Source organism: Megascapheus bottae, chromosome 11 (assembly GCF_031878675.1).
Source record: "Megascapheus bottae isolate mThoBot1 chromosome 11, mThoBot2.hap1, whole genome shotgun sequence".
Classification (NCBI taxonomy): Eukaryota; Metazoa; Chordata; class Mammalia; order Rodentia; family Geomyidae; genus Megascapheus; species Megascapheus bottae.
Genome location: NC_143519.1, coordinates 50,965,715 through 50,985,862, shown reverse-complemented (window position 1 = coordinate 50,985,862; position 20,148 = coordinate 50,965,715). Strand labels below are relative to the sequence as shown.

Here is a 20,148-nt window from a genome sequence, read left to right as displayed (position 1 = left end):
CATAGCTAGTAAATTAATTAGGAAGCCTACAGAATGGGAGATCTTCATCAACCACACAATGGATAAAGGCCTTATATCTAAAATATATCAACAGCTCAAAAAATTGAATCACCCCAAAACTAATCTCCAAAGAAACAACCATCCCATTAAAAGATGGGCCAAAGACTTAAAGAGAGTCTTCTCTGAAGAAGAAACAAGAATGGCCTATAGAAACATGAAGAAATACTCAACACCTCTGGTCATAAAAGAAATGGAAATCAAAACAACTTTAAGATTCCACCTCACTCCAGTTAGAATGGTCAGGATCAAGAAAACTAGTAACAACAGATGTTGGAGGGAATGTGGCCAGGAGGGATCACTACTACACTGTTGGTGGGAGTGCAAACTTGTTCAACCACTATGGAAAGCAGTATGGCAATTCCTCAAAAGACTAAACATAGAGCTCCCCTATGACCCAGCAATTCCACCTCTTGGCATTTACCCAACCATCCAGAAACTAGGGCATACTAAATCCACTAGCACAACAATGTTCATTGCAGCACTATTTACCATAGCAAAGATATGGAACCAACCCAGATATCCCTCAGTTGATGAGTGGATCAACAAGATGTGGTATTTGTACACAATGGAATTCTATGCTGCTGTCAGAAAGAATGACATCGCCCCATTTGTTAGGAAAGGGAAAGGCAGAAAAAATCGTATTAAGTGAAGTAAGCTAGACTCAAAGGAAGATAGGGTCAATGGTTTCCCTTATTTGTCATATTCAGTAGAAACCTTGGTCTCTCCTAGCAGAGATTTGCAATAGAGCAAAACCTAGATACATAAGGCCATATAGTATGATGGTAAATGAAAGGACCTCTAGAATATAGAAACAAAAGCCATATAATGAGTGGTTGTTGTCCTTACTGTACTATGTTATCTCTCATCTCTTTTGCTATCCCTTGATTATCTCATATTGTTACAGTATCTTACTTTGTTATCTGATATATTAGATATATTTGTATTTGGTTATTTGAAATTGGATAGGGAAGGGGAGAAAACAAGATGAGAAGTGGGGGTGAGGGGGAGGGAAATGGGGACCAAGACATGAGAAAGGGTATCAATGTATGTGAATTAATGTACCTTCTATCTGGCAAATATCATGTAACCCTTCTATTAATTACAATAAAAAATATATGGAAAAAAAAGAATAAGCTGCCCAAGCAACGTGCCTAGTTTATTACACATCTAGACCATTTTTCAAGCTTTTGTGTCATTATCAATGTGTCAAACACAATTGCTGCATTGTCAAGATTACATGAGAGAAACATAATTCTGTCTCTAATACCTGAACCAGTAATTTATACCACATGCTTTCTTTGAAAATATCCCTGAAGTTTGATTAAAATACAGAATCACATTTGCAGGCCTGAATACTGAGTAACCTACAGGAATTATGAAAAGAAAAATATATCTCTTGACAACTCTGCTCTCCTTTTTATGGGCACTGAGCTGAGTGCCCATAAGGTACTACAGAGTCACTGAAGTCTCCATGGCATGACAGACAGCACTAAAAAAAATAAATTAAGGAGTCCCATTGTGCGTGGAGGGAGCAGAAAATGTAAGTATCTTCTTTGATATGACATTTACTTCCTCTTTTGTGAATACTGTCAGGAAGGAAGGCAGAGTTTTTCAACAGACATTTGTAAATAATCTACATCAGAGTAATTGTTTTAATGCACCTACAAAGTAGATTTGTGCTCTACCCCCAACCTTCAGGGTATATGACGTCACTTCTCCTAGAGGTGAACCTCAAATGTGTATGCAGAACAAAATTTCTCAAGTAATAGAAAAGCACACAATATTATTGATCAACTAACAATGGCAATCATAACACTGTAGCAGACATTGGTTGAATGCTTTCTCTTTCCTATCTTCAGGAAGAAATTCTTATATTACTAGCCTGGACCACTATCTGGCCTCTTTCCTGGCATCCCCAATTGTGCATTGATTTCTGTATCCTCCAACAGCCAGAGCCTCTTAGGATTGTGAATCACTTCTCTGACTTCATTCCCTAAGGACTCCTCATGATTTCTCTTCTCATTCAGAATGGAATCCAAAGAGAACTCCACAGCCTCCAAGATCCTGCATACTATAATAGGCTGCCCACTTCTTTAGCTTAACCTCCCTCTCTCTGTCAGAGGAGCTCCAGTTTTCATTCATCCTTTGGAGAGAAAGGACACTCTTCCCTGGAGTTCTTGCACTTATTATTCTCTCTGGGAATAGTCTTCCCTGAGTTATGCCACAGTTTTACTCTCACAAAGAAATATTCACTCAGATAAATATTCTCTCTTCAGAGCAGCCTCTATGGAAAGCAATCTCCAAGATGGTGCCTACAGGGTCCCAGATTCTAGTTTTCTAGTCCTTTGGCTTAATTTACCCCTGACTAGTAGAAGACCAGGTTGAAGGATGTCACTTGCATGATTAGGTTTTATGTACTATTACTTCCATCTTGTTGAAAGACTTTCCCTCTCATTGGCCCTGATAAAAGAAGCTGTCACGTTGGAAAGGCCTATTTAGTAAAGAACAGAAGAAGCCTCTGGCCAACAATAGATATTGCATGAGGCCCTCAGTATAACAGCTACCAGCAGTGATTTAGAAACTAAGCCTTGCTCAGAGTTTTGATTCACAGGACTCTGAGAAAATTAATGGGTACCTAAAAATTGGGGTTGAGTAGATATTGACATCTGTATCAGGATCTGCTGAATCTCTATCTTCCTTCTTCCATCATTCCATATCCCATTTCATTCTTATGTTGGAGCCAGAGTAATGTGTTTGTATCTGCTTCTCCAATAAACTGGAAGCATGAATAAATCTAAAAGAAAGTAAAGGTAATGATCTCTCTCATAGTCAAGAGACAACCAGAGAGCCCCATTCTGTACAATTTGATCCATCTTTCACCTGATCATCCTAGTGCCACCTGAATTTACCACTTAGCAAGTCATACAATGGCAGTAACAATGCTTACTGTGTGAGGGATCATTATCCAAAGGTCTTCCAAGTTTGTAGATGTGAGTTTCTACAGAAAACAATGCAAATTTAGCATAAAAGCAGAACCATATTTGTGAATCAGAGTTATATCAGGCAGATTCTGGAAATTCCCTTAAACATTGCTCATACTACTTATATATAGCAGGCAATAATGGCCTTTTGAAAGAGCAGATCCATATTTTAATTTGTCACTAAGCCAGGACATTTCTTTTCCCCCTCCTGTTTTAATGCACACTTCAATAATGGGGTGGCACTTTTAGGAGACTTGGTCTCAGTCTCCTAGAGAAGAGCAATTGAGCAATGCTCAAATTCTATTACTCAGACAAAATGGTTTTGCTTGAGTGAGAACAGTTTAATATTTATTTGAAATCTAAAATTATTATTTGGGGGAAGACTCTGCTCTCTATATGAATGGAACTTAAATCATATTATACATGAGTATGCTTTATATTTTATTATATCCTTGTCCCTACAGAGCCCAGATAGATTAAAAACTTTCACAAATCATTTTCTTTCTTAATGTTTTTCCCAGAGAAACTATAATGAATGGGCTACCTGTTATATGTCATGCTCCATGCTAACAGCTTACCATGTTATTTTTCCAGCCTGGTTAGAAACAAGTGGTACAAGGTCACAGAGCAGGTAGGAGCTATTAAGTAGTTTTTAGGCCTAAGTCACATGACTCCCAAGTCTATATAATCTTGATGCTCTTCGATTCTCCAAAATCTGATTAGTTATGTTGCGCTGCAAATTTGAAGAGTTTGATCAGTGTTGAGCTGAACTAAGACTGAGTTTTATAATACTTTGTTCTATCTTACCTGTGAACACCCTATAATGTTTTAGGTAAGTAACTATGATCTTCCACATTACTAAGAACTGCCTATCTTCCTTTAATTCCATAACATCTTAATTCTCTATATACTTGTTGATGAAATGAGGATAAGCACGGTATTGTGGGAAATACAACAATAAAAAGCAAGCGGCACTTGGAGGATGGCAGAACTTAGGTTTCTTTTTATCAGAACACTTTTTTTTCTATTTTATTTTTTATTATTGAGGTAATATATAGAGGGGTTACAGTTACATTTGCCAGACAGTAGGTACATTACTTTTCACTCATTGACACCCCCTCTTATGTTTCTGTCCCCTTCTCTCTCCCCCCACAGCCTCCCAACCATCTTGTTTTTCCCTGTTCCCTTTCCTATTTCAAATAAACAAATAAATGTATATACAATATACCAGGTAACAAAATCAGATACTGTAACAATATGAGATTAACCAAAGGGCAACAAAGCAGAAGAGAAATAACGTGGTACATTAAGAACAACAATTTCTCAAGACAAAGCTCTTGTTTCCATATCCTAGAGACCCTTTCATTTAGTCTCATCCTATATGACCTTATGTATCTAGGTTTTACACTATTGTAATCCACTGCTAGGAGAGTCCTAGATGTGACCTAATTATTACAAATGAGGGAAACCATTGAGCCTATGTTCCTTTGGGTCTGGCTTACTTCACTTAATATGATTTTTTTCCTTACAAATGGGATGCTGTCATTCTTTCCGATAACAGCATAGAATTCCATTGTGTATAAGTACTAATCTTGTTGATCCAGTCATCTACTGAGGGGCATTGGGGTTGGTTCCATATCTTTGCTATGGTAAATAGTGCTGTAATGAGCATCGTTATGCTAGTGGGTTTGGTATGTCCTTGTTTCTGGATGATTTGGTAAATGCCAAGTAATGGTTGAATGAGTTTACACTCCCACCAACAGTGTAGTAGTGATCTTTCCCGGCCATATCCCCACCCCCATCTGTTGTTATTAGATTTCTTGATCATGGCCATTTTAACTTGAGTGAGGTAGAATCTCAGAGTTGTTTTGATTTGCATTTCCTTTATGGACAGAGGTGTCGAGGATTTTTTCACGTGTGTATAGGCCAGCCATTATTTCTTCTTCAAAGAAGTATCTCTTTAAGTCTTTGGCCCATCTATTAATGGTATGATTGTTTCTTTGAAGATTTGTTTTAGAGAGATTCAATTGTTTTAGCTGTAGATATCACAATATGGAACACTTCACAAATTTTTGCGTGTCATCCTCACACAAGGGCCATGCTAAGCTTCTCTGTCACTCCAGTTTTAGTATATGTGCTACAGAAGCAAGCACAGAACTCAGGTTTGTTGTACCAGTATGCCCAGAGCACAGGTGCATCTCAGTGGTTAGTTTCTTGAAAAATATTTGCAGTTCTCCCCTTTAAATTTAGCTAGTTCTGATGAGGGAATGTTTTCCTTACCAATGGCACCTGACTTGTGGGCACACAATACAGATTAACTGACCTTGTTTTGTCATACTATCTATCACAAAGTAGGCTTTGGATCATTATTAACTATTCAAAAAAATGAAAAAGAAAAGCAGAATATCAAGAAAGCCTTGTCTCTGCACTGATATGAATGACGCTATGGAATAGGGATTCTGGTAAGGATGGGAAACTTTCAGATCCCTATCAGAAGTTAATGAATTACCAATGCTAATTAATGCCAATATTAATACTGATAGTACTTCATTTGTATCCATAAGGAACTTTTAGATTTTTGAGTTACTTGAACACTATATGAAAAGCTAATTTTCTATGTTGAAAACAATCAACCAGAGGCCAGGAGCATGGCCTAGTGGTAGAGTACTTGCCTAGCATACTTGAAACCCTAGATTCAATTCTCCTGTAACACATACATGGAAAAAGCTGGAAATGACACTGTGGCTCAAGTGGAAGAGTACTAGTCTTGGGAAAGCCCAAGGACAGTGCACAGGCTCTGAGGTCAAGCCCCAGGACTAGTCAAAAAAAAAAAAAAGACTGGCACTGATGGTTCACACCTATAATCCCAGGAACTTGGGAGGATGAAATCTGAAATCATTGTTCAAAGCCAGCCCAGGCAGGAAAATCAGTAAGCCCATACCCTGAGTTCAAGTCCCAGGACTAGCAAAGAAAAGCAACCACAAAACAAAAACAAAAATATCATAATGGTTAGAATTTAATATGACTGATCTTAACCAGATCTGATATTTTAGTGGATCCATTTATGTAATTTATAATTAGTATAGATTTTATGATGTTTCTCTGGCCATTGAGATGCACCTATAGTCTGTTGTTTCCTTAAGTGACCCTTTCTGCTGGCAACTTTCAGAACACTAAAACTATTCCACCACACTACAATTCAGAGAATTTATGATCACGACTCAGAAGATTCTCACCTTCTGAATACCCTTAGCAGTGACATGGAAGCAATTTTCACCTTCAGCATCCTACTGGCTATATCTTCAGGAAAATAAAGATCCAAAAACACTTGAAAATTTCTCATGGTGACATATCTTAATCTTCAACTCATCTCAATAAATGTTAGTTCTGGTATGATTTGATGTGAAGTGTCTCCCTAAGCTCATATGTTGAACAGCTGGCTCTCAGCGGAAGCATAACAGATGGTGCTGGAACTTGGAAGTCAGGTCATCTATGTGTAGTCTTTAGAAGGGTATTGAGACTTTGGCTTTTATTTTTTTTTTCACTTTTTCTAACCAACATTTCTCTACCATACTGTTCCATCAAATGTTCTGCTTCACTGTAGGCCCCACACTATGGAGCTGAGTATAGGTTAAACCTCTCAAAGGACATGTCAAAACTATATCGTTCCTCCTTTGAAGTATTTATTGCTGATACTTTTTACCATAACAAGTACAAAGTCATAACTAACATAGGTTTTCTTCTTCATTTTCATAAAGTTTCTTAAACTTGACACCGTCTTTGGATTTACAGATCTAAATGAGGAATGGCAAATAAGGCTGAGGTTACAGGGCAAATGCAATATTTTGTCATAGCTGTCAACAAACAGAATAGGGTTCTGTGATTGTATTAGCCCCAGACCCCCTACCATACACAAATATTCAGGAGAAAGCAAATCAGAGCATAAATAAAAGATCTAAACCAGGAACACAGGAGTCAGGTGTCACTAACCCTGTTAGTTCTGTCTTATCTTAATACTTCACCCACTCTGGAAGGGACCATTACTTCTAATCAAGCTGAGTGATGTAATGAGAGCAAAGAAAAGGGTAGTCTACTTTGTTGTAGTTGTGAATCTTTATTAAAATGTTCGCTAGCATAATATCCATCTCCTTAGCCGATAGGATCACCACACACAGATAATTTTTGAGTCATGTTCTAAAATATGGCCAGGTTTGAGTCTTTTGTTCTGAGCCTGATTCAAAATGGCATCATAGTGGTTAGTTGTATTATAAGTCAGCCAAAACACCAAACTCTACCTCAAACATGATGAAAATTTGATTACTAAAACAAGCACACCAAAATTCATTGGCAGGACAGCATGACGTATGATTGTTGAAAGGAATTAAGTGGAGGATATAAAAAGAACTTTTCAGGCTAGAAATTTCCTATGCCTGGACTATGACTTTAAGATTCTTTAAGATTCCTCACAGTCATGAATTCATGTGGAAATTACCTTTAGAAAATGGAATGTTTTTCTATAGTCTTTCTCCAGTCTGCAGCCGCACACAAAATTATCTCACTTGGAAGCATGTAACTATCTCTACACTGCCCATCAAATTTCTCAAGAAACTCACTGTTTCTTCAGAAATATACTATTGATTGCACGTGTGGAGTCTTCCTGTCAGGCATGAAGATTAAATACACAGTCCATTTTCATTGTCTTTTAAATGGAGAGCAAAAGTACTGGAGATTGAAATCATAGGCACCATTTTCCTGCTAGAAAGGTACTTCATCAATTTATCTGTACCCCAGTACTTTTGTTATTTTGATTTGCTTTCAAACAGTCTCATGCTTTTACCCAGACTCATCCTCAGACCACAATTTGCCCAACTTTGCCTCCCAAGTAGCTGGCATTATAGGTATATGCCATCCCATCTGGCCGGTTTTTGTAATAGACTCCTGCCAACTCTACCTGGGGCTCGTCGTCAGACATAATCCTCTTGTCCCTGCCTCCAAAGCAGGTAGGATTATATATGTGCACCCAGCAAGCCCATTTCTCCACCATCTTTTCAGGCACAATTAGAGATAAAGAAATAGAAACAAATAGAAAAAAGCAAATGGATATAGAGACAGAACAAACAAGATATAGTAAGAAAATACAGATCCCGGCAACATTTAGGATTGGCAGCTGCCTCCCGATGTCAGGAAAACAATAATTAAAGTCTAAAGTGGGGGAAACGAATAGGAAGCAAATTGCTGCTCACCTTAAGTCCCTCTTAAGTGGTCTGGAAATTGAGATAATATGTGCTTCTCTAAGGTAAGGCCAAAGAGCAGGGAACAAAAGAATGAATTACAAGATATTCTGGATATTTTGAAAGGAAATTTGACCTCCTTTCGCGTTCTAACCTTTCCTTCAAGTCAGCCATTGTCTAGAACTCTACTCTGGAGGATTGAATTTGGGACAATGGGGTTTTGCTCATAAGAGAAATAGGGGACTGCAAGGCCAAAGGGTCGTATTAGAAACAGACAAGAAATGTAAATGTTGACACTGTGAACTGTGAGGCATTCAGCAACTCACAACACTCATCTTCTAGGAAGCTAGCCTCCATTTATTTATGTCTCTTAGGCAATAAATTGACAAAAAAAGAAAACAACGGACCTACCCATTAGAAAGAATCTACAGTGATACACACAGCAAGACCATAACTAGTCACCCCTACATTGAAGCGTGGCAGTTGACAAAACCCTGCACAAGCAAAGCATATTTTATGTATATTCTAGACATGATAACTGGAAAGTCTTTAACTTTTATATTATAGAATACAATTGGCTTAAAAAGAAAGGGAGAACTCTAAGTGAATAAACGGAAACAATTAAACTACCATATTTTTAGAGATTTAAGAAAATAGATTAAAGAAAAGATTTTTTTAAAGAATTATTCAGGAAATGGCACTGTGACTCAAGTGGTAGAGCGCTAGCCTAAGCTGAAGAATTCAGGGACAGCGCCCAGGCCCAGAATTCAAGCTCCATGACCAACCAAAAACAAACAAACTAAAAAACCGAGGTAGGCAAGGTGGCTGCTGCCTGTAATCCTATCTCCTCAGGAAGCTGAGATCTGAGGTTTGAGGTTCAAAGCCAGCACGCGCACAAAAGGACCTGAAACTCTTATCTCTAATTCATCACTAGAAAGTGGGAAGTGGGGCTTGGCTCAAGGGTAGGGCAGCTGAAGAGCTCAGGGACAGCGCCCAGGCCAGGAGGTGGGGAGAAAGAATTATTCAGGGAAGAGTTATTCATAGATAAAAATATGATGCAGAACTTTACACAAAGAAGGAACATTAAAAGCTACAAAATATCTCAGAGAGGAAAAAAATAGCTAAAAGATAAAAAGAAATGGTAGAAAGAAGAATGTAAATGAACAAACACTCCTAAAATTAGACCAATTTGGAATATCTGAAAGGAACTGGAGTGAAAACAGAGGCCAGACTAACGACAAAAGCAAACTGCAACCCCTCCCTCCAAAAATACATAAAATTCCCAGAGAAAAGTAATGAACCACATATAAGGAGTCATAAATTTAGAAAGCAGTAAGAAGAAAGTAATTTAAAGCTTTCAAAAGGCTGAGAAAGAAATTCTAATAGAAAAGTGATGTCTGGACTATCAGTGAAGGACGTTTCATGTAGGGAATGTTAGGATATTTTCAGATAATTGAGTATTTCCCAAAGTTTACCTTTCAGATACCTTACCATGTGGCGTTACTAGATGAGGTTTGGAAATAAAAGAGAAATACAAAAAAATAAAAATTTGAGTTTTAGGATATGGCCTTCTAACAGAGGAGAAAGAAGGGCTCTCCATTGATGATAACCAATATCCCGCTTAAAATACACCCTGTACTGCGCCGTGAGTGTGGCCTAGTGGGAGAGCGCTTTGCTAGTATGCATTAAGCCTTGCATTCGATTTCTCAGTACTATATACACAGAAAATGCAGGATGTGGTGCTGTGGCTCAATCGATACAGCACTGGACTTGAGAGAAAGCCCAAGGACAGTACTCAGGCCCTGATTTCAAGCCCCAAGAGTGGCAAAAGAAAAAAGAAAACAAAATACACAGTGCAAATTGATACACAAGAATGCAAAACTTTAGGACTTATATCTCCAAGAAAAAGAACAGCGAAAACAATACACACCGCATATGCCTACAAAGTGTATATTATGAGGGAGACAACGGAGCCTATGTTTCTTTGGGTCTGGCTTATTTCATTTGATAGGATTTTTTTTGGTACATACCTAGGATTCTCCTAGCAAAGGATGACATTAGCTCAAAACCTAGATACATAAGGCCATAAGGGATGAGGCTAAATGACAAGACCTCCAGGATAGGAAAACAATAGTTATATAATGTATGATTGTTGGTCCTAATGTACTATGTTATTTCTCATCTCTTTTGTTGTCTCTTGGTTATCCTCATATTGTTACAGTATCTTACTTTGTAATCTAATATATTATATATACTTTTATTTGTTTATTTGAAATAGGAAAGGGAAGGGGGAAACAAGATGAATGGAGGGGGTGAGGGAAGGGAAATGGGGACAAAAACATGAGAAGGAGTATCAGTGTGTGTGAAGTAATTCTCCTTCTGTATGGAAAATATAGCTGTAACCCCTCTATTAATTACGATAAAAATATATGGAAGAAAAGCTATATATATATATATATATATATATATATATATATATGTGTCCATACAGGATGAGGCTAAGGGAAATGAATTCCAAAATATGGAAACAAGAGGTTTGTCTTTGTGATTGTTATTCTCAATGTACTACATAAAGTTATTTCTTTTCTCTATTTTTCCCTTTATGGTTTATTTCATGTTGTTACTATATCTGACTTTGGTACCTGGTATATTATATATATATATATACATAGATACATATATATATATATGTTTATTTGTTTATTTGAAACAGCCATGGCAAGGGGAAAAACCAGATGATTGTGGAGGAGAGAAAGTGGGAGAAAAATATGGAAGGGGTATCAATGTTCAAGAGATAATGTACCCACTACCTGAGGAATGAAACTGTAACCCCTTTATACAATTCCTTGGCAAGAAAATACAATTTAAAAAGTGTAGATTATCTGTTTTATTGAACCTACTGAAAGTATAATTATGCTTCTCACAAAGACAAACTATTACTAATACAATAAGATAAAATAAAAATGAAAACGAGGGCCTGGAGTTTGGCCTAGTGGTAGAATGCTTGCCTAACATCCACAAAGACCCAGGTTTGATTCCTCGGTATCACATACATAGAAAAAAAGCTGGAAGTGGTACTGTGGCTCAAGTGGCAGAGCTCTAGCCTTGAGAAAAAGTCCAAGGACAGTGCTCAGGCCCTGAGTTCAAGCCCCACAACTGGCAACAACAAAAAAAAAGAAAACAAAAAGAAGGCAACTATCAACTGCAAAGAAATCAAAAGGCTTTACAAGAGCCAGGTATGGTGGTATGATGGTAATCCTAGCACTGAGGAAAGGAAGGAAGGAGGATCATAAATTCAAGGCCAGTGAAACCTGCATAGCAAGGTCCTATCCCAAAACAAAACAAATAAACAGCTACACAAGAATGTAAACATATTTATGCATACCAGATGGCCAAGATGGACCAAGATATTAAGTAAATAGAATTAGTAACCCAGGTATACTTAGAAGATGAAAGAATGTAAGTATTCAGGGGGAAGAAAAAGAAGTACAAGCCCCAAAATACTAGTAGTAGTAGCAGTTGTTGTTGTTGTAAATCTTGTAATAAAGGTAAATCTTTCTTAACTATAGAAGAAAGTTAGTAGAAAATAAAACAACTAAAACCAGTCAAAAATAAAGAATAATAAGGTCTTTGGCCAATGATCAAAGGAGCTAAAACCTGAAAGGGATGATTTTAGGTTCTGAGAATTAGCCAAGCAGATGTAGGACGAGGAATTCGTGCTTTCCTTAGTATTTTCCATATGAAAATTTGCCTTTAAAACCATGTACAAGTATTAATCTCCTGGAAACAAAACATGGTATCTTTCAAGAGAGTATATATACTCTGAACAAAAGAAGTATATTTTTTATTAACATTCCTAAGAAAACAATTCTTTTTTTTTTTTTTTTTTTTTTTTGCCAGTCCTGGGCTTGAGCTCAGGGCCTGAGCACTGTCCTTGGACTTTCTCAAGGCTAGAACTCTACCACTTGAGCCTCAGCACCACTTCCGGCTTTTTCTATATATGTGGTACCGAGGAATCGAACCCGGGTCTTCGTGCATGCTAGGCAAGCACTTTAACCACTAGGCCAAACTCCCGGCCCCTAGGCCAAATTCCCGGCCCGGAAAACAATTCTTACAGCTTTATTTTAAAATTTCTTCTTGAGACCAAGTGTTCATTGTCAAAATTAATTTGAAAACTGAGAAAATTATCAAAGGGAAAAGACAGCTTTTTTTCCTCCCTGAAGGATAATTAAGAGCTCTGATTCTATTATCCACTTTGCCCCTGTGAAATTCATCACAGAATATATAACACTACATTATTGTAAGATAGCTTCTGTTGGAAACTTGATGATGTGAGAAGTGATTTTGAAATCAAAATTCTCCAGCCAGTTATCTGTGTCTTCCTCCTTAAGAGAAAGACCTGATCCTTGACAAAGAACTTGGCATTGAAGTGACAAAGAAAACTTTCTCTTCCTTAAATCCACTCTCAGTGATTAAGAAGACCAAGCAATCAAGACAGTAGAGAAAGCAAGACAGACATTTTTAAAGCCATTAGGCAAGCTGGATCTGCATAAGGATTTGTCCTTTAACTTAATCACTCTGGGATAAGTGCTTGCCACAGAAATAAAGACATCTACTAGTGGGAAATTAAGGGTGAGTAATGACTGCATAATTATTTTTGAAAAGAACCTCATAACCTACTCAGATAACCTGTCTTAATCTTTAAATGAACTTTATTTTTTTATCAACTCAAATTCTTTTTTTCAAGAAGAAGCCCTGTAAGTGAAATCTTTATAGAAACTATAACAATTGTTTAAAGCAAATATAAATATACTGTGTTCTATTTTCAAAAACATTAAGCTGATTCCAAAAAAATCTCCTTTTTTGTCTGATCTATGGTTGTCAAATAATTGTTTCGATAATTGTTAGATCGTGTGTGTGTGTGTGTGTGTGTGTGTGTGTGTGTGTGTGTGTGTGTGTGTGCTGATTCTGGGGCTTGAACTCAGGGCCTAGGCATTGTCTCTGAGCTTTTCTGCTCAAGGCTTTATCACTTGAGCCACAGCTCCACTTTTGGTTATTGGGGGGTTAGTGAATGGGAGATAAGAGTCTCATGGGCGTTTCTGCTGCGTTTGTTCACACTTTGTCCAACCATTTCTGTGCTTCCCCTCCCCCTCCCCAAACCAGAAAAACCTACATACAAGACCAACAGTACAGAAAACAAAACCAGCAGCAAAGAGGGAAAAAAAAAGAAAAATTATAAAACAAAACACCTCTTCTTTCCATCTCATGGAGTTCATCTCAATAAATACCATTTTATGCAATCATATGCATATAGCTATTGAGCTTTTGTGATCCTCTCCTAAGAACATTCGCCTTTGGTCTCAACTGTGTGATCATCTAGAGATCTATATAATTTATAATTTATCATATCCAGGCACATTTTTCTTGTCTTTTACTATCCAGTATGCTTACATGTAGATTTATAGGCACATTCTAGTTACAACAAATGAGGGAAACCTTGCAACCTATGTTTCTTTGGTTCTATCTTACTTTTCTTCATATAATCTTTTTCAAATCTTTCCATTTTCTTACAAAGGGTACAATAGCATTCTTTCTGATGGATGAGTAGACACACACACACACATATATATATATATATATATATATCACATTTTCTTGATCCATTTGGCCATCTAAGTTGATTCCTTCTTGGCTATGGTAAACAATACTTCAAGGAACAGGGTTATGCTGGTAGCATTAATGTGGCATTATTTGTGTTCTAGTGGATAAATGCCCAAGAGTGCAAGAGCTGGGGCGTAGGGAAACTCATACTCGGTAAGAGTGGTTGAACAAGTTTACATTCCTACCAACAGTGTAGTAGTGTTCCTTTTTAGCCACATCCCTGCTAGCATCTGTTATTGTTATTTTTCTTGATATTGGCCATTCTAAGTGGGTAAGGTGTGTGGCACATTACAGAGCTAGCAAGATAAATAGGAAGCCGAAAGAAGCCTTCATGAATGGGAGACTCTTACAAACTATGCAGCAAGGAAAGGTTTCATATCTAAAATATACCTAGAGCTCAAAAAACTAACCACCCCCATAAACCTGAAGAGATCAGTTTTGATAGGTCTTGCGATGAAGAGAAATAGAATGAATTTTGAATTCTTATTTATTGTTAGAAGATCTCTAGTCAGGTACTAGTAGCTCACACTTGTAATCATAGCTATTCAGGAGGCTAAGATAGGAGGATCTCAGCCAGGGCAAACAAATCTGAAAGGCTCTCATTTCCAATTAGCCAGAAAAAGCCAGAAGTGGAGGAAGTAGCTCAAGTGTAGAACACTAGCCTTGAGTGAAAATGTCAAAGGAGTGTGCAAGGACATGAGTTCAAACCCAGCAAACACACACACACACACACACACACACACACACACACACAAAGAAAATTTCTATTTGCAAAATAATACATAGGCACATATACACACATTATATATAATATTTTAATATATGAATGTATGTCATGCATATATTTAGACATATATAATGTGTATATAGTCACAATCTGTATGTCTTCATAGAACTGATGAATTCATGTCAAATGCTGTAACAATAGCAAATATTGCATGCTTGGACACTGCTTGAACAGACCAAGAATCTATTGCTATCTTTCAAAGATGTTTCCAATGACGTGTGAGTGCTTAATTAAAAAATAACAATATACAGGAAAGAGTAATTCTCCCGACATTCGGTCCACATGAAAGCAGAAACTGAATTTATAGCTGCACATACCCACAGGTGGTTGAGAGGTAGCCACCTGCATTCAACTCAGCCTGGAGCTTTGTTCAAAGAGCACGCCTCCATCTTCACAGATGCCTTCTTGCTAATGCTGAGGGATCACAGCACTCCACAGCTGGGCCACGCTGTTTGAAATTGAGCTTCAGGGCTCCCATAAACTCTTTATTCTCTCTTCAGTACAGAGGTAGCCCCATTCACGCTGGCTGCCTGGAAGTTTTTGGAGCATTTGCTGTTACTCATTCTCTATCACCTCCAGATGTCCCATATCAGGAAGGCTGGCTCTGGGCCAACTAGGCTTGGTAGTTCTAAGTGATGTTCTGATGTTGTTCTCTGATGATTTACACCAGAGACCTTGGTCACAGGCTTCTTGAAGTCTTTGATGTGGTCGAGAGTATTACCCCCTACACCAGGGTCCAACAAAGATTTCAGGGCCATATTGGCACCGCATGGGCCTTCTTTTATTTGGAATTATAGTTCTATATACAAAGGAGTTACCATTCAACAAATCAGTTTCTGTGTCACCCTTTTCATCAGTCTCCCTTATCCTTCTCATGGGTCTTTCTGATATAGTATTGGTGTTTTGTTCCCCTGAGAATTGAGGAAGGGTTGATTTTTGAGCTTCAAAGTGGAGTTCACCAATAAAATCCATCCTTGTTGCAGGACTTATGTCACTCAGTATGCAATGTTGGTGGTGGGCAGGGTGGGGGGTGGATGTGGGTGTGTACAATTCTGGAAGGGGAAAGTGAGAGATGTAACAATTTCACTGAAAATGAGCATTTTCTGAAACTGAAAAATTTTCCACTTTGACAATGAATAAATCCAGTTGTCTAGGGACCACAGGTTTTTCATCACAACTCCATAACATATGCTTCCAGTAAAATCCATACTTACTATGTGGCAAATCTCCTAACATGCACAAGCTCAAATGCTTTACATCGAAGTTATTTTAGTAATTTTGAAAACACATACATGTAGCTCAAATTTGCAGCTGCATTAATTTCCTAGATATATATGAGCCAGTGGTACAGTGAGTTATATTGCCAGAAAACTATTGTAAACCAAAAGAAAGATAAGACTATTTAGTAATAGTTTTGTTGAAATATAATCTATAAACCACAAATTTATTCATTTGAAGTATACAATTTAATTGATGTTACTATTTTTTTAAAAAATTGTACTAGTGCTACATTAATTTAGAGCATATTTCATCACCCAAAACAATACCACACTATGAGATGGGTTCTTATCTCACACTATGTACAAAAATGCACTCCTACTCTTAGATCTTTGACTGATGCTCAACTACTTTTTGTATATGATGTGAGGTGAGGGCTAATGCCCTAACATCATCCTTGCACATGTGAATATCTTTGCCATAGCAAAATTTCTTCAGATCTAATAATGTTATTTAATAATGTTATTATAGGCTCATGCCAATAATGCTATCTACTCAGAAGGCTGAGATCTAAGGATCATGGTTCAAAGCCATTCTGAGCAGACAAATCATTGAGATATATCTCCAGTTATCCAATAAAGAGCTGAAGCTGGAGAAATGACAGTTGGTAGACTTTAGCCTTAAGCTAAAATTTGAGCAATAAAGAGTTCAAGTCACTGAGTTCAAGATCTGGAATGGGTGTGAGAGTATATGTACATACACACATACACACACAACTCAATTTTTTTCCATAGAAATAATACTATGTACATGATAAAAAAAACATCCCAATAAAGATCTAGAATCCAAATTCATTGAGTTGTGATTTTAACACCGGGTTTAAACACCAACTTTGTATGGCATATAGACTTCTTAGGGAAATTTAATAATGGACTATAGTTTCATCAGACTCAAGCCTCATAAAATTACACTGAATAAGCTGTGGCATCATAGCATATTATATAAAGGTTTCTACCTTTCCTTTGAGGTACTACTTTAATTTTGCTACTACAAATCACATTTAATTAAAGAAAAGACTTTAACGGTGTCCCCGGACTTATGAAACTTTCAGAATTAGGTTTTGTCAGAATATTGAAAAACTTTCATTTGTTTCCCATGGATAATTTTATATGAATATGAAGCAAAGGCATTTATTTACCTGGCTTCTTTCCTTCATTATCAATTTTCTATGAGAAGTGTGTAAGGGAGATGCAACTGTTTGCTTGAACCACAGGAATATCTCAATTGGTAGAGCACCAGCTTTGAACAAGCAAATCAATCAAGAGCCTGAGGCCCTGAGTTCAAGCTCCAGAGTCAGTATGGGAGGCAGGTGAAGGGGAAGGTGAGAGATCAAGTTGTTTGGGGCTGTAGAATTTTCAAATCAAAAAGTCTATTACATTATGTTGAGTTGTTGTGTATAGCACTTTTTCTGTGTATTAGAACCATATGGACTTAGCAATGATTAATCCAAGGCCCTGTTGATGTTGAAATTTCTATTATTCTCTTTCATCATGCCATGTACTACAATGACATGTGTTCCAACAGTAGTCTTAATATAGCCAAACATAAAAGTAATTATATTTAGACAAAATATTCAAAGTTTTCCCCATTTATCTATAATGCTATTAGGATTTTAACTACCATTAAAGTTTATCACCTATCCAATACCAGCTTTTTTCTACTTAAGCCTAAGCCTATAAATAGTTGCAAACTAATGATTTTTTAAATTTAAACATAACTTATATTCTAACTATCATTGCTTAACTTCTATATAACACTCCATAAAAATGTAACCTACTGAGCACCAATAAGTGATGTTCTTGTTTACTTGTTAAAATTATTTCAAATTATAGTAAGAATGATATAAAAAGATGAATCAATGTCAGTTTTGCTGAGAAAAAAATAAATAATAGAATGCTTGTGTGTTAATTGTAGAATTCTATGACTTTTGACAAATGTAATTTAAAACTATCTGGCAAAGTTAATTATTAATAAGCATCTATTAAGCACAGTAGGATTCAGGACATTATAGACTGAAGCCTCAGGAGAATGCTGGAAAATACCTCTTTTTTCTCATATATTTTTATTGTAATTTTATATTCACCAGATAGAAGGTGCATTACTTCACATACATTGATACCCTTTCTCATGTCTTGGTCCCCATTTCCCTACCCCCACCCCCGCCCCTCATCTTGTTGTCCCCCCTTCCCTATCCAACTACAATATATCACATAACCAGGTGAAATATTGTAACAATATGAGATAACTAAGTGACAGAAAAAGAGATGAGAGATAACATAGTACATTAAAAACAACAATCACTCATTATATGGCTTTTGTTTCTATATCCTGGAGGTCTTTACCTTGGGCTATCCTAGCAGAGATTTACAATAGAACAAATCCTAGACACTTAAGGCCACATACTAAATGGAAAATACCTCTTTGACTCCTATGACTATCTTCATATTAAAATGAAGCAAGGGCATCTATTGATCTTAAAACCCCTCAGTTGGAAGCTCTTTTGAAGTGCAGCTCCACTTCTATCCTTGGCCCCAGTGTAGCACTAAGTGCGGTCTAGTTTTACCTAGTTTAGAATTTCATATCAGTGAAAGTATCCCAACTACACTCTTTTGTATCTGGTCTCTTCTACTCAGCAAAACGTTTCTCCAATCATTGTCTGGCTATACACATCCAATTTGTTTATGCTCTCTTCTGTTGATGTACATTTGAAGTCACTGATAGGGTTTAAAATAATAAGTAAAACTCCCTTGATGTTTGTGCAAAAAATAAAAGTTCTTGTACTCTACAGAAGCAGAGCAAAGAAATTATTTGATTGAAAAATCTTGAGCAATTACCTTCTTTTGGACTGCCCCAGTGGGAAGTTCAAGACAATATAGCTAGTGCCTCATTGGTTACTTCAACACAGTGTGCCTACAGCCTTGTTGATCACATCTGATTGGCTAAATTCCATTTCATTTTAGATTCTCAGTGAAGTTTAAATATACATAGAAACACAGGCATTTATGTCCTTATTTAAAGATGTAATAGTAATGGTTTTTACTGAATTATTTGAACAATGTCTATATATTTCAAAGGAAATTAATGTCTATGACCTCAAAGATATATCTCTTGATCATAATAGAGGAACACAAGGTAATAATCAAACATGAACAAAAATTGATTCCAGAAATACCGAACCATATACTTATGACCAATAGATGTTTCAAAACATTGATATGAAAACTCTTAAAGTTGCTGCTAGAGTTCCAATCATGTAAAATACTATTTGAAAATAAGTAACAAAATGAAACAGAAATTAGAGGCATTTAGAGCCACTAGTAATCTAATAATAATCAATGGAGCTTGCACAGGGCCAGTGGATTTTTCAACAGTAGGGCCAAGGTATTTTCATGGAAGCCAACAACAGAAAGAAATGAACTTTTCCATGAATGATAGTGAAACTAAGTATCTATTTGGATAATAACATGCTTTTACTTCATACAACTCAAGAAAACCAATTCAGTACAGATTACAAACCTCACCATAAAAATTTAAAAATAGACAAGGTACGCAAGTAAACAGAGGGAAAAGTCTTTACTATCATTAGGTAGACTGAATTTTCTTAGAGAGAAAACAAAAAGACATAAAGTAGTACATGTTTTAAGCCCAAATTAATCTGACTTTTGTAACTAACTTCTTTGTATGTCACCTTTGTAAACCAAAAAAATTAATATTAAGTTTGAAAGTATGTCCATGAAGAAATGAAACTTAGTTTTACAAAATATACTATTTTACACTTTCCAGTGAGTACTGCCCTTCAGCTTAGTCTCAGTGGCTAGTAGAGGAAGCCACTTTCCTGACTGCAGGTGAGACATGTGAACTCTAGGGAACTAAAGGGGTTCTTCCCCCCTTCCCATCTTTGCTTTTAATTTGCTTCTGAACTATACTTACATCCTTCCTTCTCTGGGGTGATTCTTTTTCTTATTGTTGGCCTATTTTCATCTGGTTTTTCAACAGGTTCTAATTAATATTCTCAGCTGTAGTTATACAGTGAGCATTCCCCAGTGTGTCTTGGAAGGCACAATGAAGTAGCGTGAGGAGGAGAGGGAGCAAAAGGAGGAAAAGAAGGAGGAGAAGGAAGAAGATGAGAAGGAAGTGGAGGAAAAGGAAG

At 36.8% G+C, this 20,148-nt stretch overlaps 1 long non-coding RNA gene and 1 other non-coding gene across 2 annotated transcripts in view; one reads left to right on the top strand and one right to left on the bottom strand.

Moving 5' to 3' along the window:
- LOC150057061 (uncharacterized) overlaps positions 1 to 20,148 on the top strand; it is a 347,640-nt gene that overhangs the window by 169,506 nt on the left and 157,986 nt on the right. The gene's annotated exons all lie outside the window — the stretch shown is intronic.
- On the bottom strand, positions 5,088 to 5,194 carry LOC150057063 (U6 spliceosomal RNA). Its single transcript, XR_016537212.1, has one exon. It is a non-coding gene; the product is annotated as a U6 spliceosomal RNA (small nuclear RNA).